Raw genomic sequence first — 26,631 nt, forward strand, 5'->3', positions numbered from 1 at the left:
CCTCTGCCCCTCCCCTGCTTGTGCATGGGCGCATGCTCAGTCTCTCTCTCTCAGAAAAAAAAGAAAAGAATTAAAATACACATATGTCCAAGGAAAGGCACTAGAGATTTTAATACCCCCCCCAAAAAAACCTAACAACTAAACTAATACCCATCAACAGCAAAAGAGTTAAATAAATGTTGGTACAACTACACTATAGGATAATCAGTATGTATCAACATGGAAAATGTATACAGGATACCTGAAAAAGCAGTCACTAGCATGTACAGCATAATCCCACTTCATGTTTTAAAACAAAACATGTCAGGGCACCTGGGTAGCTCAGTCGGTTGAGCGTCCGACTTCAGGTCAAGTCATGATCTCACAGTCCATGAGTTCAAACCCGCGTCAGGCTCTGAGCCTGCTTCGCGTTCTGTGTCTCCCTCTCTCTCTGCCCCTCCCCTGCTCATGCTCTGTCTCTGTCTTAAAAATAAATACAAACATTTAAAAAAAATTTTTTAAACAAAACATGTCGTGTAGGAAAAGTAATACATTGCTATATTATCCTATTACACAAAGTGCCAGGTACAATTTTAAGCACTTTATATGCATGAACTCATTTAATCCTCACAACCACCTGAGGCACTAGAGTCTCTAATTACCCCTTTTATACACGAGGATATTGGGCCACAAAAACCGTAAATCACTTTCCCAAGATACACAGTCATTAAACTATGGGAGCCAAGACTACGATCTGTGGGATTCTAAACTCCCCAAGATCACTCCACATTTCCAGCAGTTAGGACATAAACCTCAGAGTCCACCTCCAGAGGGCATCCTCTAAAAACCTCCACCTGTCTCCTCCTCCTCTACCCTTTTCCCCTCTATTTGTAAATGCATACATAAAGATCTATAAAACACACCAAATCATCAACTGTGATAGCCTCTAATGATGAGAGTGGAAGTGAAGAGTTTTCATACTTTCAAATATGCAATATATGTATACATATATAAATTGACATGATTTGTATTCTTTATAACATACATGCACCATTTTACTAAGTTTTTGAACTTCATCTAAGATTTCAACAAATACCTGAGCCCAGGATACAAGCAGATAATTTTCAATTCAAGAAATAAAAGCTAACACAGGGAAATAAACTAAATCTTATAAGTAATAAAAGAAATGCATATTAAAATTGTGTATCATTTACCTATCAAATTAACAAAATTTGAAAAACTAAAATATTTAATGCTGGTAAAAATACAGCAATATACATCAGTTATCCTCATGTTCACACCTGCCGACCCAGTAATTTTTACTTTATTAAGGAAATATCTGAAATACTGAAAAACATTATACATGAAACGTTAGTCTCAGCACTTCTTTTGGTAGCAAAATTGTTAACTTCATAATCCACTGATATGGGTTGTGTTTTAAGTATACTGCAGCACAGCCACATACAGAAATATTATGAAGCCATTAACGTGCTCAAAATGTTTAATGAAATGGGAATAGATCAGTTAAAATAGAAAAAATAATAAAATTATTTACAGAATGACTTGCAGCTATGCAAGTAAGCTTATGTATATAAATACATACACAGCAACACATGCATACATAAATACGTACATACACAAAAACTCCTTCAAGTTAATATATCAAAATGTTAGCAATAGTTATCAATGGATGATACAGTTGTGATTTTTCCATTATTTTTTTACACTGATCACATGGCTTTTCAGCAGAAGGGAGTTTTTTTTCCTAAATCAGAAAAACCTTTTCTCTTCATCATATTAAGACAGCAACGAATGAATGACTGTGTCACTGTCCACCCAGATACACCACATCTCACTGGTTGCTAGGCAGCATAACCCAGTGGTCATCCATCATACAGTATCTAGTCACAAGCAGAAAGGCCAGAAATTCAAGCACAAACATACCGCCATTCAAATGGCAGTGCATTCACTGCATGGAGTGGCTTAAGCAGGACATGCGGCAACTTCAATTCTCTACTCAAACCACTCCCCATCTCTCTCCGTAACATTTTAGGTTTACTTCGGGTGTGGCACAGTACTCAGCCAAGTCAAGTGGGTGGTGCACAGGGGCAGACCTTTTCAATCCTCTACTGTGCGTCACCCATTCTGTGCCGGAGGGGAAATGCTCTCCGTTCAATAAATTCACCCAAGTCAGAAAGCGCTGTCATTCTGGACACTTCTCTGTCATCAACTGAGACAGGTAAGGCTTGCCACTTTCCATAAATAGACAATCTTGCTCAGCGAACGACAGCATATGCTAAAATTTCCTACTCCTATAGAGAACGGGTGGTTCTCTGCTAGGGCTATACATCCTAAATCCCTCCCAACAGCAGAATCTGTGTTGTAGTAACCCTTCCACAAAAAAGCCCAATTCTCATGACAACAGCCTTTAAGAGAATCCTGACCCAGATCACGTTCCCCAGGCTGCTCCTCCTGCATCGTCACAGGAACCACAGCAGTTAGTCCTATACTGTGCCTGCCCGTGCTGCTGCAGCAGCAGCCATTTTTGGCTCAACCCCGCTGCAGCCCCAGATGAAAGCCAGGACAGCAAGAACAAGACGGCAAAGGACTTCAGAAAGCAAACTGTAACAAATCACAGGCATCACAAGAAAATGCTGCACTAATTTGCCACATTGTTAAAAATGTTTTGTTTTGTTTTTTTAATGATACCTCTTTTATAGTAGTTTAAATGGTATCTGTTGGTGTCAGGAAAACAAATTTGGGTAGATCAGCACTAGCATTGATATCATGGTAAAAAGATTAATTTGGTCAGAATGCTTGGAGCACACAATTCGTAATTCATTTTTACTTAACAGTTAACCAAAAATATGCCCTCTCTCTCGCTCTCCTTTGATTCCCTGTTGAAAATCTAAAAATGTTTTTTAAATCCTCTTTACTGTCTTGGGGCACCTGGGTGGCTCAGTCGATTGATTAAGCATCCTACTTCAGCCCGGAGGGGTGATCTCACAGTTTGTGGGTTTGAGCCCCGCATCAGGCTGTGTGTGACAGCCGGGAGCCTGGAACATGCTTCAGGTTCTGTGTCTCCCTCTCTCTCTTTGCCCCTTCCCTGCTTGTGCTCGCTCGCTCTCTCTCTCTCTCTCTCTCAAAAATAAACACTTCTTACAAAATCCTGTTTTTGGATTTGGGGCGCCTAGATGGCTCAGTTGGTTAAGTGTCTGACTTCTGCTCAGGTCATCTCACAGTTCATGAGTTCAAGTCCCACAATCCGGCTCTGTGCTGACAGCTCGGAGCCTGGAGCCTGCTTCAGATTCTGTCTCTCCCTCTTTCTCTGCCCCTCCCCCCGCTCGAATTCTGTGTAAACATAAAAAAAATTTTTTTAATGAACATAATTTAATGCCTCTACTAAATGCAGAACTTACAAGGAGTCACATTTTAGCTCAGTTTCATTTCTAAAAATAGAAATAGCTTTATTTTTCTGATTATAAAGTGATAGGTGGGGGTCTTTTTGTTGTTTGTAACGCTTCCATGCCCAAAGTGGGGCTTGACCTCATCACCTTGAGATTAAAGTCGCGTGCTCTACACTTAGCCAGCCAGGCAGCACCAAAAAGTGATACATGGTTAAAGAAAATAAAAATCACCCAATCTCACTGGCAAATAGATAACCCTATGAACGCTGTTGCTTAAACAAGCACTTTGAAAATATGTTTTAAGATAAAATTTGATCAGACATGCTATTTTTAACTGGTTTCCACAAAATACATGTCGATTTTTTTTTTTTTAATGCAGGCTCCACCCCTAACATGGGGCTAGAACTCATGACCCTGAGATCAAGAGTTGCATGTTCTACTGACTGAGCAGGCCAAATGCCCCTGGACTTTTTTTGAAATGTCAATAAATGTTTTGCAACATTTTTAAGGGTTACATAATATTTCAATGCATATACAGCCCATAATTTCCCCAAAACCCTATTATTAGGCCTTTAGTATGTTTCAAAAGGTTCACTATTATAGGGGCACCTAGGTGGCTCAGTTGGTTGAGCAATCAACTTTGGCTCAGGTGACAATCTCGCGGTTCGAGCCCCACGTCGGGCTCTGTGCTGACAGCTCAGAGCCTGGAGCCTGCTTCCGATTCTGTGTCTCCCCCTCTCTCTGCCCCTCCCCTGCTCATGCTCTGTATCTCTCTCTCTCAATAATAAACGTTAAAAAAAATAAGGCTATTATAAATGATGGCATGATAAAAATCAGAAATTTGAATACCAACTTTAACAGTACAATTCCATAAAGCAGATGATACTTAAAAAAAAAGTCTGATTTCAAAGTAATCCTCGGATATATGCAGAAATAATCCCTTAGAACATTAATAAAATTTAACGTAACAGCAGCACAGTTTGTCATATCCACCAAGGGCACCTGAAACAAAATCTTAGGCCAAACTGTCTCCTCCACCCCACTTGGGAAAAAAGATTCATTTTAGTCTCTGTCTTACCCTACATACTGGTTTAGTAAAACAGACTAAGTTCCAAAGACAAGACAGCAGCAGAGCCTAAGTAAGAACTGAAAGCAATTCCATGAGGTAAAACATCTAGCACTCCAACAGGACACTTCAGAGGTCCATCTTCAGATTGGAGGATGGGGCTATAGAGGGCTCAGAAGAGGTTCTCACGTCTCCCAGATCCACAACTGACAGGGAACCAAGCACTCAGAGCAGCCATGCTTGAAAGTACACCTATATATTCTGTCAGAGAAGTTCCTCTGGGTTAATAAATTTATTCGAAAACCCAACTATTTCTGGCTCTGTTTTCCTTAGATGGAATTAGTCAAACCTGCTAACTAGGTTTACCTAGGAAAAGGAACCAAAGACAGTAAAATGTCCCTTTCAGAGTATTCAACATGGAGCTTCTTTATGAAAATGAAGTTCATTTCCTTCCAACGCAAAAACTGGTTCCTATTTCAATTTCAATTACCCTTCCACCCTTCACAAGTGATGACGGTATCTACCACAATGAGTTCAAGAACTTCCCTAAAGCCTTTTCTTTGAGATCAGTAGTGGTATTACCTGATATGATTTTACAATATTGTAAAATGAAATAAATCAACATTTGAAAAACCTACATAATTTAGGGCAGCATAATTTTCTAAATGACAGATGCACGATGTTATAAAATCAAACACCAGTAAAAGATCCATTCAAAGTACAATGAGAACAATAAAATGCATGAAAAGTTCAGAGACATGACATCAGGTTTCAAATTGAAACTAACCTTTAAGAAACATCCCAGTTTTGTTGTAGTAATAAAGAATATCCACAATTATTTGAGAATAACATTAAAGTATTTCTCTGCTGAGGAATACCTGAGTTAGACAAGATTTCCTTCATATAAAACGTACAGAATGCAGAAGCAGATGAGAATCCAGTAATCTTGTAAGCTAGACATGAAAGATACGTGCACAATCATAACATAATGCTACTCTTCTAATTGTCCTGAAAAGGTTATTTTTAATTTTTCAAACTATACAAACATACTGGATTTGTTATTACTATTTGAGTGAATATTTAAATTTTTTTTTCCATTTATTTATATTTGAGAGACAGTGCAAGTGTGGGAGGGGCAGAGAGACAAGGAGACACAGAATCCAAAAGAGGCTCCAGGCTCTGAGCCCGATGTGGGGCTTGAACCCACTAACTGTGAGATCATGACCTGAGCCCAAGCCGGACGCTCAACTGACTGAGCCACCCAGGCCACCCCTTAAATCTTTTGTTTTAATATCTAATACTGTAAATACCAGCAAATATAGCCCACATAACAAAAGCTCTATGAAATCCTCAGTAATTTTTTTTGAATGTTTATTTATTTTTGAGAAAGAGTGCAAGTGGGGAAGGGGCAGGGGGGATGAGGCAGAGGATCTGAAGCAGGGTCTGTGCTGTCAGCAGAGAACCGGATGCAGGACTCAAACCCACAAACTGCAAGATCACAACCTGAGCAGAAGTCAACTGACTGAGTCACCCAGGTGCCCCAGATCCTCAATAATTTTTAATAGTGTAAAGGAGCCTTGAGATCAAAAATTAAATCTGAGAACTGCTGTTTTAAGTCAACAGTTTCACTGTGTTATATGTGGGAAATCTGCATCAGTTTCCTGGAGTATCATTTCCAATCTACAGATTAAAATCTATGGCAAGTTTTCATTTCTGCGAGTGATTTTTTTTGCATCAAAAATCTTAATCACTGGGGTGCCTGGCTGGCTCGGTCAGTAGAGCATGTGACTCTTGATCTCAGGGTTGTGAGTTTGAGCCCCACACTGGGTGTAGAGATTACTTAAAAATAAAATCTTTAAAAATCTAAATCACTACTGTAAGAGCTCACGTAAATTTATATAAGCCTCCTTCGCAATGTCAGTTATCAGTTGAATCACCTTATATACTTATTAATAAATTAACTCTTAAATGTTCTCCACTCCTCTCTCATATTTCCTAACTAGACTGGAAAATTAACAGGGACAATGCCACTTTCTTTTCACTTTTCCCCACAGTCCTCCTGTAGTCCATAGGAGGCATTAAATGAATGTTGCCCCTGTACCAGTCACTCACAGCCACTATCAGAACAATGTGTTATTTCTGAGGGAAAGCTTAAAAAGTACATCTCAAAGATTTCTAGACAGAAGAAAAAAGTCCTTGATCATTCAGAAGACAGTAATGGCACTCTGAATAGCAGTATCACTAATTCTGGTAACTATCAACTATAGCATCTGCCACAGTGACATTTTTTTTTTTTTTTTTTTTTTGGTGACATTTCTTTTTGATAGTTGAGGGCCTCTGAGAAGGGGCTAAGTTAAAGGATTTCCATGCTCCATTCCAACCCTCATATTCTAAGACTCTGATTCCTTTTATTCTCAATTGGAGCATTAAATAATGCTGGACACTATGGTTGTTTAGGGGCTGAACGATGAGTCAGCAGGTGAAGCCATTTGTGAGAAGCAGTTTCATTACACTTCCAACAACAGAGAAGCCAGCAAAAGACAGCTGCCATTGTTTACATTGCTGAACATGCTGTCGGTTTCACAGGCCTGTAAAACCACCTATTGTCAGCAAGCCCCATTTCTCTTAGTTAAGGGTTAAGAAGCACCAGACTTAGCTATCAGTTCCTAAAGCACAGTGAACAATCTCTTTTCTCAAAGCAACAATGTAAGTGCCTAAAAGAACATTCAAGAACCATTCTTGCAACAGGCAATGTGCCTCCATTTACAACAATCTGAGTCTCTTCAAAGACTACGCAAGTTATACATGCTCAGACACAGAAAAAAATGTTTCCAGTAAGAAAAACTAGGGTATTTAAATGAAACATACACACACCCACACAATGTTGTTAACTATCTAAAAGCACAATTCAGAGCTCCTTTAAAAGAACTGAGAATAAAGAGGCAAAATATATGAATTGCTACTCTTGAGAGCTAGCGAGTCCAAGCGACCTAAAACCCCATGGAATTACTTTCTCTTATGGTTTTATTTTCAACTCCGTTTCACTTCTCAGAACCGGAAGTGTTTCATCTTTAAGATCTTGCTGTCCTAAGAAGGATCCCCTCCAAATACATTTTTCATTTCAAAGCTGTGATTTCCAATGAAGGACTGAACTGAAAAAGACCTCCCAATTGGTTTCTAGTTTCATATACAATGCCTCATCTAGACATTAAACCTAAGTTAATTTCCCTTTCATTTCAAAGGCAGATTAACCTAGTATTTCAAATTCCTCGCCGAATTAATAAGAAGATATAGATCTATCTGTATGTCTATCTACCTACATATATATATATATATACCTACATTTATAAATACATGTATACACACACGCACACACACACATCTGTCTATATGTCACTATATATAGTGTCACAGGGCGCTATGACAAAAGATGCCCTAACTTGTGCTGAGCAGGAACTATTCACCATTATTTATCATGACCATATGCTTATGAACTATAAACTTATAAATTCATAAGCTATCTACCATGAATCTGCTAACCAAACATGCACTCACTTAAATCAGAACTGTATATTTTGGGGCACCTGGGTGGCTCAGGTGACTAACTCTTGATTTCATCTCATGTCACGATCTCATACTTCATGAGATCAAGCCTCACATTGGGCTCTGCGCTGACAGCTGGGAGCCTGCTCAGGATTTTCTCACTTTCTCTCCCTCTCCCTGTCCCCCACACGTGTGCACTCTCAGAAAAACATTTTTAAAAAAAGAAACTGTATCTGTTTTTTAATATATATAAAGTTCAGGGTGCCTGGGTGGCTCAGTCTGTTAAGCATCCGACTCTTGGTTTCATCTCATGACTCTTGGTTTCAGCTCAGGTCATGATCTCGCAGTCTGAGTTGAAGCCCCACATTGGGCTCTGCAATGACAGCATGGGGCCTGCTTGGGATTCTGGGTCTCCCTCTCTCTGCCCCTTCCCCACTTGCTAGCTCGCTCTCTCTCAAAATAAACAAACATTTTTAAAAAATAAATAAAATATGTGAAATTCAAGTGATCTTTAAATGCATGTTGGGTAACAACCATGGAAATTTACATAGCTCCAAGTTTTCTTGAACAAAAATATCTATGCATGTTTCATAAATCTGGAAAACTGCAGATAAGAAAATAAACAAACTCAAAGCCACCCTCAGTAAAAGTATATACAACCTACTTTTAAAAGTTCCAAGTAAAAATTATAACTCACACGTCAATCTTGGATTCGAATTCTTTACTACAAATATATAAACCAATCCTGCCTCCTAACAACCTTGCAGAATGGTCCTCCTAAATCTCAAAATGACCGTTATCATTCCCCTAGCCTACAGCTGTGATGGCTCCCCTCTGTCATCTCGGTGAACTCCAAGCTCCTTAGTCTGACTTATAATGCCCTTTCTGTGGCCTCTATCTGTCCACTTCTTCACTCCAAACTGTTACTCTAGCAATGCTGAACAAGTCATTTTTCACTGTCTTGAGTTTCTGTACATGCTGATTCCTGGCTGGAATACTCTTTTCCCAACCACTTTCTTTCATATGGCACATTCATCCTTCCAGATTCAATTTAGAGGTGTCCCCTTCTTGAGGAAGCCTCTTCCCTCATTCCTCCCAATCCTCCTCCACCCCACCCCCAAGATGAATGACCCTCCCCAGAGCTCCCATAGGCCTTGTGCTTACTGACTCCTGTTCACTTACCTTCTTATATATCTGTCTCCTGCAGTAGGACTGTAAGTCTCTCAAAGACAAAGACTTATTTCTAATCCCTCAGTGCTCAACAAACATCTACTGAATGACTAAACCAGAATACATAAACAAGAAAACAACTTTTTCTTTAAAAACCTATGGAGAATGTATCCCAATTCTGCTTTGTTTTACACTCCATGTGAAACAGCTTGCCAAATCACCAGTCCCCAGTTAGTATAAATATTGAACTAAGCAGTTACCAATTTGTAAGCCAGTCTCCTTAGGTCCACAAATTCATCATCCATGAGCTATTTTCACTGTTTCAAAAAGCCTAAGAAATTGTAAGTCAATCCACAATAACGAGGCAAAGACTGGCTAACTAAAACATCAGTTCCTTTTCTTCCGCTTAAAATGTACCAATTACGAGTGGTAACAATGAGTTTATTATGCTATGCTTAATTCCTGATCAGCATATAAAGATCTTTCATTAAAAATGTGAATTCAGGGGTGCCTGGCTGGCTCAGCTGGTAGAGCATGCAACTCCTGATCTCAAGGTCATGAGTTTGAGTGCCACACTGGGCTTAGAGTTTATTTAAAAAAAAAAAAATGTGGATTTAAAAAAAATTTTTAATGTTTATTTTTGAGACAGAGCACGAAGTGGGGGAGGAGCAGCAAGAGGTTGGGGGGGGGGGTCGGGGGGGGGGGGGAGATACAGAATCTGAAGCAGGCTCCAGGCTCTGAGCTGTCAGCACAAGAGCCCGAAACAGGGCTTGAACCCACGAACAGCAGTATCATAACCTGAAGTCAGATGCTTAACCAACTGAGCCACCCAGGCACTCCCAAAACATGTAGATTTAAAGTGATGATTTCATAACTGCTGCCCAGAATCCCAACAGCAGCCTATGAACAGCCAAGGCAGGTAGTAAGTTAAAGGTTTTTAAAGGTTGTTTTAAATTATAAAAAATGTGATTATTATAGAAAATAAGCAAAAGTATAGACAAATGTAACTACCCAAACCAAAGCCTTTCGAGGACTAATTTAAACTTGCAAAGAAACACTGGAAAGAATTTCTCCTCAGTCTCCAATCTTCCTTGAATGTAACAACAATTACACAGGCAGAGTTCAGAGTTTAAACCAAAAGGCTACCTTTCACATATTAAGTATCACTTTCTCCTGTCTATATAAAGCTCAGTGGAAACCAAATCTGGAAAGCTGTAAGACTGTTTTCCGAGTTCTCTCTCCTCTTTCCCCTCAGCAGTTTCTTCGTCTTTTCTGTAGCTTCGCCATCTTCACATCAGCAGACACTGCATCGACTACTAAGAACATTTGCTTTCCTCTGGACTCTCTGCTATGCTTCTATTTCCACAGATTTGTCTAGCCCTCTCTGCTCATCTGACCTCCATCTCCTTATTTCCAAACATGTCCAGTTTACTTCCATCTGTTAAATGAGTAAGGGCACCTAAGAGGCAGAGACCCCATCAGGTTTATTTTGTATCTCTGTCAACAACTAGCACATGCTGTTATTTAATAAACACTTGTTCCTTTTGTCATTTAATAAATAATTATTGTGTATGTACCAAGCATCAGGCACTATTAGCTTAATCTGTGGAATCAAAACAATGATCAATATTTCCCTTCCCCTTTCTACTTCTCTCTTTTCTCAAGATTTCATTACATTTTTCCTTCTCCCTTGAGCATCTTAACCTTGCCATTACTAGTTATCCTGTTCCCTTCAGTTGAGCCTTCAATTGAAAAGTAAATAAGCTACTTTCATAAATATGATTCTAGAAGACAAATACCCTTATCATTGACACTAATTTTCACAAATGCTAACTTTATGAACAGACCAAAGCCTTCAATTTAATGAAAAGCATGGGTAGACTTACTTTCTGCACCGAGACTCTGTGTTTGATAAATAAATGATTAAATAAAGAAAGGAACAATTACAGTCTAAAGGAGATTAAGGAGAAATAATAACCAAATGCAATGTGGGATGCTGAAACAGAAAAGGAACAGTGGAAAAGCCAGTAAAAATTATAATAAGGTTTGCAGTTTGATAATAGTGTATCACTGTTAATTTCCTGTGCTTGATAACTGTAATATGGTTATGGAAGATGTTAACATTAGGGGAAGGAGACAAGGTATGTAAGAGAACTCCTACTACTATTTTGGCAAGTTTTCTTTAAGTCTAAATTATTCAGGGTTCGGGGCATCTGGCTGGCTCAGCTGGTGGAGCATGTGACTCTTGGGATCTTGGGGTTGTTAAGTTCAAGCCCCATGTTGAGTGTTGCAATTACTCAAAAATAAAATCTTAAATTAATTAATTAAGTTCAAATAAAGTTTCATTTTTTTAAAGAGGCTGACAATACCTTGCTCCTATTTAGTTCACATGCTAATGTCAAAGGCCTTTATAACTAAAAGACCTAATACAAACCGTTAGATGAAAGGATATAAGGTATTTTGCTGCTTCACAAAATATCAATGACATAACTAGAAATAGCATAAAGACTCCTAATTTTCTAAACTCTACATAAAGGTTACTAGATAGGATGACTGTATAATTTACCATCCAAACCAGGACCATTACAGGAGAAAGGAGATCTTAAGTCAAAGTGGTTACTGTTATTAAAAATATCAAATCAACTTGAGTCTGTACTAACTTGATGCTTTGGCAAGTTAGAGGCATCTCCCTCAAGCTCAGGAACAAATGCCCCTGGGAGACCGGACCAGAAAGGTACACCAAAGATCCCCAAAGAAGACTGCATAAAAGGAAAATAAGCCAGTACGTGCTTATATGCTTGTATCTTTTAATTACGATTTTCAAAAGTCAAGAATAAGGGGCACCTGGGTGGCTCAGTCAGCTCAGTTCATGATCTCAAAGTTCATGAGTTCAACCCCCGCCTCAGGCTCTGTGCTGACAGCTTGGAGCCTGGAGCCTGCTTTGGATTCTTTGTCTCCTTCTCTCTCTGCCCCTCCCCCGCTCATGCTCTCTCTCAAAAATAAAATAAACGTTAAAAAAAAAAAAAAGAATAAAATCACTGACTTTCCAGAGCAGCATTCAGCTTTCACTATCTTACCTAAAATGTACCACATTCAAGTATACTCACCCAGTCACAATGTAAAAGATATTAAGCTAAGGTCAAGTACTCTGCTGTCTGCGTTTGAAACAGCAGTTACCTCAGGAGGTTGGACTGGTTCCAAATTCTTATACTTCTAAAAAAGATCAACAATGTAATATTGAAAGTATCAGATGAATATATTAGCCTCAAAGCCTCAACAATATTAATCAGGTACTTGAGGTCATTAAAATTTTCCATCGGTAATTAAGATCCACTTTCTTCACGTATTTAATGAGCTAAGCTAAAGATATACATAACAATTTATAAGACTTAAAAGTAGATAAAATCTTAAAAAATAAGCAACCCTATTCCCACACTGTAATATTTCAAGTCACTGAAGAGACTTTGCGTGTATGCGTGTGTGTGTGTGTGTGTGTGTGTGTGTGTGTGTGTGTGAGATTGTGAGACTGTGGAAAATCTTTGTCCAAAACCATTTTTATTAGACCTGAAAGGTTACAAAAAGCCTCATTAATGTGGTCTTTTCCTGAATAGCAGAAAGGATCCTATTAGACAAGAGGTGAGCAGTATTTCCCAATTTTATTTCTTTATAATAGTATACACATTAGAATAGCCTGAGGGTATAACCTAATAAATACAAAATCAAATTTAATTTGAAACTTATATAAATGCTCTAGGCAGAACTAATATCCTATGTGAAATACAATAATACAAATAACCCAAGAATTTGTAACTTACAATTTCAATTCTTCCCAGCACAGCAAAATAGTCAAATGCCCATGTGTTATTTTTCACAAAGCTATCATTGCTTAATAGGAATTTATCTTAATAATAAAGATAGGCAAAATCTCTTTTGAATAGCTCTTCTGTTTTTTTAGGCATTATACAAGAGGTGGAAATGATCAAAATTCATTTCTTCAATAAGTCATATTTCATAAATAGCACACCTCAAAAAATCTCAAGCATTTAATAGATGATAAAACCTTAAATGTATTTCTGTGATGTCATTCCTAGTCTCTTAATCTTTCCTGTTCCTTATTTCAACTTGCACATGTCAGGGCACCTGGCTGACTCAGTCAGTAGAGCAAGCAACTCTTGATCTCAAGGTTGGGTATTCAAGCCCCACGCTGGGTGGAGAGATTACTTAAATAAATAAATCTTCCAACTTTCACACCTCAACAAATCTTCAAAAACACTGTTTCCATCATGTCAGATTCCCAATAAATAAAAAAACAGAAACAAAAGAAATACAATTGATTTTTGACAAAGCATCAAGACAATTCAAAGAATGCTCTTTTCAGCAAATAGTACTGAGACAACTGAATAGTCACATGCAAAAGAATAAATCTGGACCTCTACTTCACATCATACACAAAAATTAGCTCCAAATGGATCAAAGACCTCAGTGTAAGAGCTAAAATTGTAAAAATCTTAGGGTAAACAAAGGAGTAAATTTCCATGACCTTGGATTAGGGAAAGCCTTCTTACACACACACTAAGGAAGCACAAATGACAAAAGGGAAAAAAAAAAAAAAAAAAACATTTGATTTAATCAAAATTAAAAATTTTTGTGCATCAAAGGACACTACCAAGAAAATGAAAAGACAACCCACTGAATGAGATAAAATATTTGTAAATGTTATATCTGATTAGGGACTTGGATCTAGAATATATAAAGAACTCTTAACAACTCAATAATAAACCCATTAAAAACTGGGCAAAGGATTTGAACAGACATTTCTCCAAAGACAGATGGCCACTAAATACAAGAAAAAATGCTCAATATCATTAGCCATCAAGGAAATATAAATCAAAGCCATAATAAGATATCACTTCACACCCACTAGGATGGCCTATAATAAAAAAAGATAATGACAAGTGTTGCAACCCTCATACTTTGCTGGTAGGAATGTAAAATGGCGCAAACTTTGGAAAAAGTTTGGCACTTTCTCAGAATGTTAAACGTGGAGTTACCTTATAAAACCTAGCAACTGTACAAAGTATATACCCAAGAGAAATGAAAACATATATCCACGTTAAACATTCATAGCATAACTGTACGTAATAGTTAAAAAGGTGAACAACCCAAATGTCCACCAACTGATGAATACATAAATGTGACAGAACAGTATTCAGCAATTGAAAAGAAGTATTGAAACATACTACAATGCAGATGAATCTTGAAAACATTATGCAAAGTGAGAGAAACCAGTCACAAGAGACTACATATTATACTGTATCATTTATACGAAATATGCAGAATGGGCAAATCTACAGAGGCAGAAAACAGATTAGTATTTGCTTCAGGCAGAATTAGGGAGGTGGAAATGGGAAGTCCAATGGGTTTCTTTTGGGAGTGATGAGAATGTTCTAAAATTGATTTTGGTGATAGCTGCACAACTCTGTGAACATAAAATTACTGAATGGTAGACTCTAAACGGGTGGCTTGTGTGGTATGCAAACTGTATTTCAATAAAGCCATAAAAAAAAAAAAAGTAACGGTTTCTTTCTCACAAATGAAGCCTAACCTTCTCTTATTTTTTTTTTTTTAAACATTTATTTATTTTTGAGACAGAGAGAGACAGAGCATGAATGGGGGAGGGTCAGAGACCGAGGCAGACACAGAATCGGAAGCAGGCTCCAGGCTCTGAGCTGTCCGCACAGAGCCTGACGCAGGGCTTGAACCCACAGACGGTGAGATCATGACCTGAGCCAAAGTCGGAGTCTCAACCGACTGAGCCACCCAGGCGCCCCTAACCTTCTCTTATGATTCAAAGCCCTCTAACACGTGGATCCATTATTTCAAGCATTCTACCACAAGAGCCCTCCACTCCAAGCACACTAATAAGGATTCTCACAACCCAGCATACAGCATGCTTATTTCAAGCCCAAACCTTTGTTCAAGCTGATTGCTCACTCACCACGATCCACTCCCCTCTGCCCATCCAAACCCTGACCATAGTCTTAAACTCTTGTTTCCAATATTTTTTAAATTCATCTTTCAGTTCAAATTCTTTCTCTTATATGCTATTTTCTGGAGTCTAGAAAAAGCCAGGAGTCTTCCCACCCTTTCTTACATCCCTCTCTATTCTACCTTTCCATTCTCACCGTAAAATACTGTATTCTGGGGGCACCTGCATGACTCAGTGTGTTAAATCTCCAATTTTGGCTCAGGTCATGATCTCGCAGTTTGTGAGTTTGAGCCCCATGTCAGGCTCTGCACTGTCAGCTCCCTGGGAGCCTGCTTCAGATTCTGTGTCTCCCTCTCTCTCTGCCCCTCCCCTGCTTGCACTCTGTCTCTCTCTCTCTCTCAAAGGTGAATAAATGTTTTTTAAAAATGCTGTATTCTGGCTCAAAATTGGCTGTATTTACTTTACCGCCACCCTGTTCCCCTACCCCCCGTCCTGTCATTCCAAAATTGTTTGTTCCCAGACTTCAAGTTCTCTAACCCCACATGCATGAATCCCTTATTGTTTTTTCCTCCTTTCCTCCTTCCTTCCAATCACTCCATATAACACCAACATTTCCTGAAAAACAATTAAAGGAGCTATCATGATAGCATGTATACATTCCAAAACTATCTGGAGTAAATACCACCTTGGCCACCAGTCTTTTTTTTTTTTTTCTTGTTTTAGTTTAATATGCTTGAATACATGAAGATGAATTCAAAAGGACAGTAAAAAAAATGTACATATTTGTAGGAGCAAAAAAAACCTGTGAAGTTACATCAAATTTAATGTTATAAATAATGCAAAACATTTTGGCCACAGTAACTCAAAACATTTGACTTACTGATAAAGGTTTCAGCTCTTATCTTTCTAATGTACAGTCCTACCTTCTGAGTACAAATCAAAGGTAAAAGAGTATCCTCAAGAAAACCTTGCCAAAGAACAAAAAATAATTCATTCCAAATTAAGAAAACCAACCAAAAAGCCTTTTCTGCTGGTGGAGAATTAAATAACAAAATAAGCAAGATACAAAACTATATATATATATATATGCATATATACATATGCACACACGTATGTATACATACTACGTATATACACACATATGTGTCATTTTTTAACAATAAAATTGTCAAGTATTTAAAAAAAAAAAAAAACCTTTATATGTAATTTGACTTCAAGTTAGGTTACAAAAAAAAGGGCAGAATTTAAGCCCCTTAAAGTCCATAGAAAAAAGTATAGAAGGGGAGCCTGGGTGGCTCAGTGGGTTAAGAGTCTGACTCTTGATTTTGGCTTAAGTCCTGATCTCGAAGTTCATGAGATCGAGCCCAGAGTTGGCACGCAGCCTGTTTGGGGCTCTTCCTCTCTCCCTCTCCCCCTCCCCTGCTTGCTTGCCTGCACAGTCTGTCTCTCTCTCTCTCTCTCTGTCTCTCTCAAAATTAAATAAAAACTTTTTAAAATTTTTTTAAAAAAAGGAAAAGAAGTACAGAAAAAAATATACCAAAATGTTAACAGTGGTTGTCTCTATATACTAAGATTATGAGTGACTTTCTACTTATCCGTATTTTTTAATTTCCTGATTTGATTATGTTACTCGTAGAATCATAAAACAAAATTTTTAATAGTAACATTTAACTATAAATGTTTTTCCTCTTTGGCCTTCTACCAACCCAAATCACATGTATCTATTCTTCAAAGGCAACTCAACCACATTAGATGACTTTGTAAACTGGGTCCATGTTATTCCATCTCAAATAAAATTATGGAACTATTATCAATTACTTATCAGCACAAAACAATTTTAGGGCAGTCTTGTGGTTCCATCTATATTAGCCCTAAAACTTATCCTAAAACAGATCCCCAGACTAACTTAACCAACATTTCAACAAACATTTACAGATTTCGTATCTACCACGGACTGCTCCAAGTGCTGGCAGTTCAACAGCAAACCAAACTGACAAAAATCTCTGCCTTTAGGGACCTCACATTCTACTGATAAAATTTAGAATCTCATGAGAGGGAACACACATGGGCTTGAAAAAGTACAAAACTGCTACTAGTTAATAAAGGTCATAAAAACTGACAAATTTCAAATGTACTTAAAATAGTTTAAACTATCTCAAATTTCAGCTGAGGCTACAAGATTCAAAAACTCCCTCTGGTTGGCAGCAAGCCAAAGAAGTAGGCGCCATTTGAGAATTCAGAAGTAGCTTGGGATCTTGCAATACTTCATCGATGTAAATTTCAGCTGCAATGTATACACTGCTTGAAGTCAGGCACCTGGCTATTAATCAGGAAACAGTCTCCTATTATATTAGCTAGGAGTATTATTCCTACAATAAAAATAGATCGTGTCTCATCACAAGAGTTTACTCCAAAATTTACTTTCCCTTATACCTCATAATGAATTACCTGTTATCATCAATGAGAGCCAGCCAGCATCCGGCCATGGCCACCTTATTTTATGGTCTCAAGTCATCATACAATCTTCGCTGTCACAAGAGGCGAAGATAAGGAAGTCACAGAGGCATTTCAGTCTGACTAATTCTAACTTTATTTTTGTTTAATTTAGTCCTTTTTTTAAAAGTTTATTTATTTTGAGAGAGAGAGAAAGAGTGAGAGGTCGCACAGGAGGGGCAGAGAAAGGGAGAGAGAGAATTCCAAGCAAGCTTCACACTTCAGCGCAGATCCCAATGCAGGGCTCAAACTCACAAACCGTGATGAGCCAAAATCAAGGGTCCAACACTTAACCAACTGAGCCACCCAGGCGCCCCTAAATCTAACTTTAATAAGCCCCAAACCAGAGGCTTCTAATATAAGCAAGTTGCCCTCGGCATGATCCATGCTAGCATGCTTCTAATGTCAATATGTCACCACAGAAACATGTTACTGACCATCAGACAAAGAATCCATTAGTAGGATTCTACAAATCCTTCCTACCTACTTGGAAGAACAAAACAAACCTCACACCATAATCTTCAGACTTATAAACCACTGTAATTCAAGAGAGTCACTTAATAAACTAGTCTAATTCCTCCATTTTAGAGAAAGGGAAACTGATGCCTAGAGCAGTTATGTGACTATTCCAGGATAATACCTCTGTAAAAATTGAAAACTCAAACTCACATCCAGATTTTTTTTTAACTCCAAATCAGGTACACTTCTCAACACATCAAGCTAAATTTACTTATATTTCAAAGCTAGCTGGTACTGTTTCCAGGTCAAAATCTAGTTTCAAAAGGACAGGGAGGTATTACGGGAGGAGTGGGAAGGAGACTAGGAAAGGACCAACCACAGAGAGCAGATCTGAAATGTATCTTCTCATACTCTAATTCTTCAGATTATGGTGCAGAAGACACTTTGAATCTGTGGCAACTGTGTTTTGGTTACCATGTTCTGGGCTACCTCCTCCAGCTTCTCTGCTCCTGCTAAAAACATGAAACGTGACTGAAATCCATTTACTAAAGTTCTATGCAGCAGCAACAGCAATGGAATTGGCAAAAGTCAGCTGGCAGGAGAAAGCTCTGACACCTCAGGTAATTCTTACTCAATTCTTCTAATGTAGCTTAGATGTCAGTTTCTTCTAAGCTCTAATTCCTCCTTTCCATAAGACTAAGTAAGCTCTTACAGCAGAGTTATGAAGGTACCTGCCTCATGGTATTGTCATTCACTTGTCGGGACCAACTTCTCTGAAGGCAAAAGCTTTTCAAACCTAGATCTAGCACTGAGTCTGGCACACAGTAGGTGCTCAAAAAAAGAACAAATGCATTTTAAAACCTGCCACTTACATTAAATCCCCAATATAAATGGCTAAAACGTGGCAACCCTATTATGATTTAAAGCATGGTTTTCAGGGCGCCTGGGTAGTTCAGTCAGTTAAGCGTCCAACTCTTGTTCTCTGCCCCGCCCCTGCTTGCATCCAAGCAAGGTCTCTCCCAAACTAAATAAACATTAAAAGAACAAAAATAACAAAACATGGTTTTCAAATATTTTTTAGCAACAGAACTTTTTGTAAAAATCTTATCAAAAACCCCAATGTGGAAAAACAACATATCATCAGTCTTTACGTGGTTTCATCTCCGTTTGACAGAAAATACCACACTTTAAGACTTGTAAGCCTAGGAGCGGCGGAGGCAAGAGCCAGTGTGACTCCGGCGTCTAAGTCACGTTCTTCCTTCTGCATCATCTTGCATCAATCTCCCCCTCTTCTTCCTAGAAGAGGATCTGCCCTTTAAGATCACACATCCATCTTTGTTGGTGGTGGGGCTTAGGAATAGAGAGACTGCTGGCCACTTCATGAGTTAAGAGTTCTAGTTGCTAGTTACAATGGTATTTTGCTGGAGGCCTTGCTAACTTCTGAACAAGCAGAAACAGGCACGGAGTCAAATGAGGCAGGCCTATTCTTATGCTGCAAGGCTCAGTGAGGTAAAGATAACCTACTTGTCTAGCAGTATGTGGCTATGAACTAATTAAAACAAGATACAGTATCATGGCAGTCTAGATTACTCCACAGAGCCTCTTTACTGTATACAGACCTTCCCCTAGCTACTTCCCACTCTCATATGCAGACGTGGTAAGAAGGAACGTGGCACAGTAGAAAGGACACTTGTGAGCTTGGGAGCTCGTCACACCACGGTCTGAACTGCGGGCCACCAATTACTAGATGGACAACCTTGGGAACATTATTTAACTTCCCTGCTCTTCAGTTTCCTCATCTATAAAACAGAGACACTACCTACCTCATAAGGATTCTTGTGAGAATTAAGTAAAACCATGCATGTATGGTACCTAGAGGAGTAGGCACTCAATAAATGAATACTATTATTATTACTCAGATCTAGCTTTGGTAAAGAAGCAAAAAAGAGAAAAAAACAAATGTTATTGGCTTCAACCTACAGAACTGAAAATCAACACAGAAAACAAAATGAAAAGCCAATGGGCATACTTGTTTTTAATATATGTCATTTTGGGGTTGCCAGAGGCCTTTACCAAATCTAGTTCCTTCAAAGAACCCACTGCCCTGATTTTTTTAACCCAACTGGCTGCCCCAAAACAGTAACTAGACTCCCCAGAAGTGTCAGCAGCTCTGGGAGAAATGACACCCTGAAGTCTTTCCGTATAAATAGAACACTGTGTATTCCTAACAGACTCAAAATTGTTCTAAGTCAGAACTATTTGGGCACCTAAATTCAAACTCATTTACCTTTAATTATCTGAAGGATAAGCAGTTTCCATCTCAAGGGACTAGGTTTTAAGGGGAGGTCCAAGAAGCCCCTGAAAATGTAAGCAACAGTTTCTGTGGAGAGGTCTATAAGCTTTCATCAAAAATGTCAAAGTTGTTTGTTACCCAGAAAAGGTTAAGAATCACTTTTAAGATGCTCAACAGAGCTTCTGGGAAGCTCATACGAGGAAGCTGGGTTGAGCATATCTCAAGGCAAGTATCTTTAAGTGCCAATTTCATAAACTATTCATATTGGATTGTGTCATAGAAACTCTAAGCATCTTCCTGCCTCACCAGTAGCACTTTTCACAGCAGGGCTTATCCTTTCATCCCTGCCACCCTTCAGCATGTCCCATTCCTTCCCAAGCCCCAATCCCTGCTTCTTTGCAGTCAAAGGCCTGTACCTGCAGTGGTTTTCTGGGCCTGCCATGTAAGAACAAAGTCTACTTGAGCAGGTCCCGGTTTATATTCAAATTCATTACTGCCAACATTTCCCTTCATTTCTGATTTGTCACTTGAACACTAAGTACAAACCAAGGACACTTTGTCAGGTGAAATCTCCTTTCAGTATTTTTACAAATTTAAAATACTACATGAACTTATTAATTCAATTCGAACACAACTGCACCCATATGTTTTGAGGAACTGGAGAGCTAACCAAGCCATAGAAAGAGCAACTCCAGCTTTCACCCCAGTATCAATGTTTCCCTGCGTGTCAACTTATCACATAATGGCCACTCTCCTCAAACAGATACAAATTCCCACACTCCCTCAGGGTAGAAAAGCGGCACTGCTCTATTTGGATCCATTTTAACCAATTCCCCACTACCATGGATAACATTTCATCGTTTTGTTCTAATGACATGTAACCTATACCTCATTTACTATACGAGCTTTTAGATTTTACTAACTGAAACCTTGCAGTGCATAAAGCAAAAAGATAACAGAACTGTGAAATACATCAAGAATTTTAATTTCTTCTGACACGAGGCAAAGCAAAAACGCAAAGCCACATAAAATCAACTACCCATTACTACAAACAGGCGTTAAGAATCATCTCCATTGGAAATTACACCTTAAATTTACGCCCTTTAACAATTGTTGCAGTATTAGTAACTACATTCATGTTGCAACCAACTCAGAGCTTTTATAAGTCCTTTCTTTGTGAAATGCCTTGAGAAAAAGCACATTTGAAACATCTAAGTCGCAGCTCCCTGTGTCCAAGTAACACCACCAAATTCACCAAGCACTGGTCCTTTACTTATCACTCTGCACATCAAGAACACTATGGGCTTCCTTTGAATGCTAAATTGCCAAAATAGCTCCAATTTAGGACTGACGAGTTTACTTTGGTGGTATGGTACATAAGCTTATAACCCTAACCACGCATGAGCAGTCAAGACCAAAAAAAAAAAAAAAAAAAAGACAAATTAGAAAGGAATTCAAACTCACTAAATGAAGATACGTTCAACAGATCCAGCACTGAGCTCCACCTTGAAGCAGGCAAATCAGCCACTCTTTTTTTTTTCCTAAAGTAAAGCAACTAGGGATACTGATCAAAACTAACCAGATTTTCCATGAGCAACACTAAGGTATCACTTAGCATTCTCAACCGTGAAAAATTCTTAATTGAACAGAACCATGCAGATTAAAAACATTATGAAATCAGTACACACATCACACTGGAACGGAATTTATCTTTACTCTGCAGCACACTGCCTGGATTGAATAACAATATTTAGAGAACAGAGAAAACGACACTTGACAGAAACCAAAAGGATGACCTGAAATGACTCCAGAAGGGAGATACCTTTCCCTTCTCAAAGCAATCGATACAGGCAGGAGTCAAACTACGGACTGTGAAATCATCTGTGGACTTCACAGCAGTTATACGCTCTAACGCCCTACCCTCTCTGGAAGTCAAACACAAAATGACACAAATACAAAAACACAACACATCTAACATCCAATGGTGATTTATTGATTTACACGAATACAACGGATGGGGACGGAAGGTGCATGATGAAATATTATTCTCAGGTAGGTAATACCTTTCTAAATCTCCGTGGGATTCATCAATTCATCGCTTTACCTTCACTGGCTAGTTTCTGACTAAAATACCTCGCCATCAAGTCTTTTTCAATCAAAGCTGTCCAAAAATTCTACAATCGAGTAAATAACATGAAATTAGATACAGTCAATGCTAGAATTTCCTCCAGGAGCCCTGATCCCCTCTAGACATCAGGCCTAAGAAAAGGAAATTAAAGTCTTTAAAAATATCCATCATAACGCAAGTCTTCCAAGAAGTGAGACTTTTGAGGGTGATGGGTAATGTCAGTTAACTTCCTCTTCCTTTAAAAAGGTCAAAGACAGGGAAGCGTCCGGTGTAACATTTCCTCCTCAGATCGCGTTCCACCACAAACCACATCACAACCCGCCCCCCCCCATCACTAAACAACATTAGCCAGAGGGGGTGCTTTCTGTACATTTTCACCATAGATTTAAAATCCAACTTACCTCAGAAACGAGCTGAGCTTAGTTTCAAACAGGAAATTTACCAACAAAGTTTATTATGTACTAATAATAAGTAGGGAAGCCCACCAGGCCCCGCCGCAGGGGGAGCAAAAGGGAGATGGTGGAGGTGGTGGAGGTGGAGGAGGTGGAGGAGGAGGAGGAGGAGGACGTCGTCGTGGTGGAGGAGGGAGAAGAGGAGGAGGAGGTGGTCGTCTAGGTCGCGGTAGTGGTGGAGGAGGAGGAGGGGGCGCGGGGGGGGGGGGGAGGAGGAGGGAGGAGGAGGAGGGTGTAGTCCTCACAACAATCAGAAAAGCCTTCCCTGCAGGGCTGGTCCCAGGCACCAGCAAATTCGGCCTAATAAAGGGGGGCGGGGGGGTTGCGAGGAGGGAGAGGCGGGGGGGGAAGCGAGGAGGGAGAAGCGGGGGGGGGGGAGGGGAAGCGAGGAGGGGGAGGCGGAGGGGAGGCGAGGAGGGGGAAGGGTCCCCCAGCTCTAAAAGGGAAGGGCTGCAGAGGCCGGGCCGAGCGGAGCTAGTTTTCACAGTACTGCAGAGGGTCCAGGCCCCCCCCCCCCACGCAGTGCTGCTGCCGCCGGGGCACCCCAAAAGCTCCGGCCCACCCGGCTGCGGGGACTCGGGCGGCAGCCCCTTCCCTGGCTGGACTGTGGCAGCCGGCAGGAGGGTCCCCGGGGAGCCACGGGCCCCCTGGGCTGTGGCGAGGAGCCGAAGGGCCGGCAGGAAGGTGAAAAGGATACTGTTGGGGCGCCTGGGTCTGGAGGGCCCTGATGTTCGGGTGAGGAGGGGCCGCTGCCGCCGCCGCCGCCGCCGCTGCCGCCGCCGCTGCTGCTGCCGCCGGGTGAGGAGGCGGTACCGCTGCTGCCGCCGCCGCCGCCGCTCCGGTGCCGGGTCCGGTTCCTGCTGCAGCCGCTGAGCCTGATTTCAGAGCCGGTTTCTGCGGTAAACTCATGGCAAAGCGAAGCCACCAACCCCCCCAGAGCGGGACCGGGCGCGCCGGGGTGCAGGGGCCGGGGGCAGCGGGGGGGCGGGATGGGGGCAGACCCGGGGAGGCGGCGGGAGCGGGGGGCCGGGGGGAGTCTGGGAGGAGGAGGAGGAGGGGGCCGGGGCCGGTCACACACGCCCGCCGCCGCCGCCGCCGCCGCCGGCAGCAGCAGCCGCCCCGCGGGCCAGCACCACCGGCTGCCGGTCTCCGTGACAACGCGACCCCAGGGGGGGGGCCGGACCCGGCGGGGGCAGGAGGCGGAGAGACCGGACCTTTCACGGCAATATCCTCATGGGCCGGCGGCGGGGGGTCTTTATCCCCCTCCCCGGGGGAAGCGGCGCCCTTCTCGGTAGCGGGGCTCAGGCGATGCCGGCGGATTTTCTTCACTCAACGAGCAGAGCATCCAACATGGCGCTGCGGCCGCCTCCAGCAGTCCGGCAGGACGGCCGCTCGGAAAACTTCGGGCCTTTTCGGAGAGGCTCGGGAGGCCGAGGGTGGGAAGCGCCTTCGGCTCTTTCCGGAGACTGAGAGCGGTCGGGATTCTTCGGAGACGCTCGGGGGCGTCTTCGGCCGCCGTTCGGGAGAGCTCTGGGGCTGACTCGCCTCCTCGGGAAAGATCGGCGAGAGGGGCTTCCCAGGCTCGCCGCCGCGGGGGTGCGGGTTGGAGGCAGAGACCAAAGGCGAGGTCTGGTCCGCCAGAACCCTCCCCTGCCGCCCAGCCTCGAAGAACAATGGCAACGGCCCTGGAGCCTGCGGTCCGCAGAGCCCTGCCCGCAGGGGCGGGAGGCAGCGAGGCGAGAAACCTCGGTTACAGTGGAAGGAACCGCTTAACCAGAGTGAAACCGCTGGAAAGGAACCCGCTGCGTGCATCTATTAGCATAATAAGTAGCACTCGCTGGCCTCTAATGCAGCTCGCGTCCATTGTGTCACTTCGCCCTAGTACACTCTGAGGGGTAAGTGGAATGAGGAGCCTCGCTTCCAGAGCACTTTGAGGCCGGGAGAGGAAAAGTGACTGGCCCAAGGTCACCCATCTGGGAAGGGGCAGAGCCAAGCTTGGATCTGAATTCCACCTTCCTCTGGAAGACCCTTGCCGACTCCCAAGTTGCCTGGGGACCTGATGCAACCCTCATCTAATCAGCAGCCTGGTCCCGGGGTTCTGTGGACGGATTTTTACAAGGCCTGCCCCATGACTGGAGCGCTCCTTGACCAGCAGCAGCTCTGCAGTGGCCTATACCAAGGTGACATTTGTCCTTCTCTTCCTACAGGGCCGACCAAGACCGCCCAGCCCCACCCCGCACATGCCACCCCAAGGCAGGGGCCTTGTTCTCGGCACAGGTGATTGCGTGGAAAGGAATCTCAGGGATCAACGGAATGATCCCAGCAGTAATGGTTACCAGGCACAGAACACTTCATATTCGTTATCTCATACAGTCCTGTTAAATAGCACCCATTTTACAGGTAAAGAAACCGAAGCTCAGAAAGGCTCAATACTGTCACACAACAGGAGAGCTGAGAAAATTGAGGCTCAAAACGGACAAGAGACTTTCCCCAGGTCACCTGGGCAGGTGTAGTTGACAGAGTCCAAACTCGAATTTGGTTATGACTCCTGCTACACTGCTCCTGCTGCCCTCCTTTATCCCCCCCCCCCTCCCAATTCACATAAAGCTCTACACATAGTGGGTGTTTAATCCCTGATAGTCCCTGCTAGCTCCAAATGCCTCATCCCCCATCTCCAGACTGGAAGACAGGAGTTACTTCATACACTGGAATCCTAAACCATTTGGATTTGTTATACCCGGTGATTTAGAATTGGATCTTCTGCTCTTCCCCAGGCATGACTGGCTCCAGGAAAAATTCCCATGTTGCTCATTTCACCCAGATTCTCCCTCCGTATTCTGAGATCTCAGACTTCCTTCCCCAATCAAAACCTGTTCCCGGGAAAGAATTGGGCTTCTTCTTATTTACAGTAGATAACTGATAATTGCTTCGTTGCTATTCTCTAAACTAGTTTCATTTTCTAACTTAATCACAGCTATACGCATCAGGTGATTGCTGTGTGCCTGGTCTGTGCTAAGCACTTTGTGAGCATTCTCTCTCTTAAAACCGGAAAGACCTTGGGCAAAATAATGTAAAAGTCTCTGATAAGATTCTGGCCCCAGGCAATGAGGTGAGCCTTACAGAGAACAAAGCAAAAAAAGGTGGAGTGTTCTTTCATCCAAAAGCATGGCTCTACTCAACACCTCCCCTCTCACACGGAGCGGAGCGGCTAGTATTTATTGAACCCCTACTATGTGCCCAGGATACAACTCTGCTACACGTTTCACTTAGACTTTTACTCCCCTCAACAACTATGTCAGGTGTTCTTCTATCCTGTTTACAAATGAAGAAAGTGAGGCTCAAAGACCGGTAAAAGCAACCTGTGTAACTTTGAAGTAGAAAGGCTGGTAGTCAGACCCAAGGCATCTGACTCCAGGTCTGGTATGCCACATTTCCTTCAACATAGCAACCTCCCCACTGTGGGAGACGTTGTCGACACGCACAGCTGCTTTTGTGAACTTGCCTGCTAAGGGCCCTCCAAGGTTCCCCCTTTGTCTTCAGGATCCAGTCTAAATTGGAGATCCATCGTGACCTGGGCCCTGCCGCCATCCTGCCACTCACATCTGGAGTGGTCTACAGCAGACAAAGCCATTTTCCTTTTCCCGCCACCCCC

General features: G+C 41.5%; 1 protein-coding gene across 1 annotated transcript in view; it reads right to left on the bottom strand.

The window, feature by feature from the left end:
* Window positions 1-23,854, bottom strand: part of EIF4G3 (eukaryotic translation initiation factor 4 gamma 3) — a 309,641-nt gene extending 285,787 nt beyond the window's left edge. Inside the window, exon 1 of the mRNA XM_053208300.1 lies at window positions 23,677-23,854. The gene's annotated coding sequence lies outside the window, so the exon portion shown is untranslated. The remainder of the gene's footprint in view (window positions 1-23,676) is intronic.
* Window positions 23,855-26,631: the final 2,777 nt, after the last annotated feature.

Source organism: Acinonyx jubatus, chromosome C1 (assembly GCF_027475565.1).
Source record: "Acinonyx jubatus isolate Ajub_Pintada_27869175 chromosome C1, VMU_Ajub_asm_v1.0, whole genome shotgun sequence".
Classification (NCBI taxonomy): Eukaryota; Metazoa; Chordata; class Mammalia; order Carnivora; family Felidae; genus Acinonyx; species Acinonyx jubatus.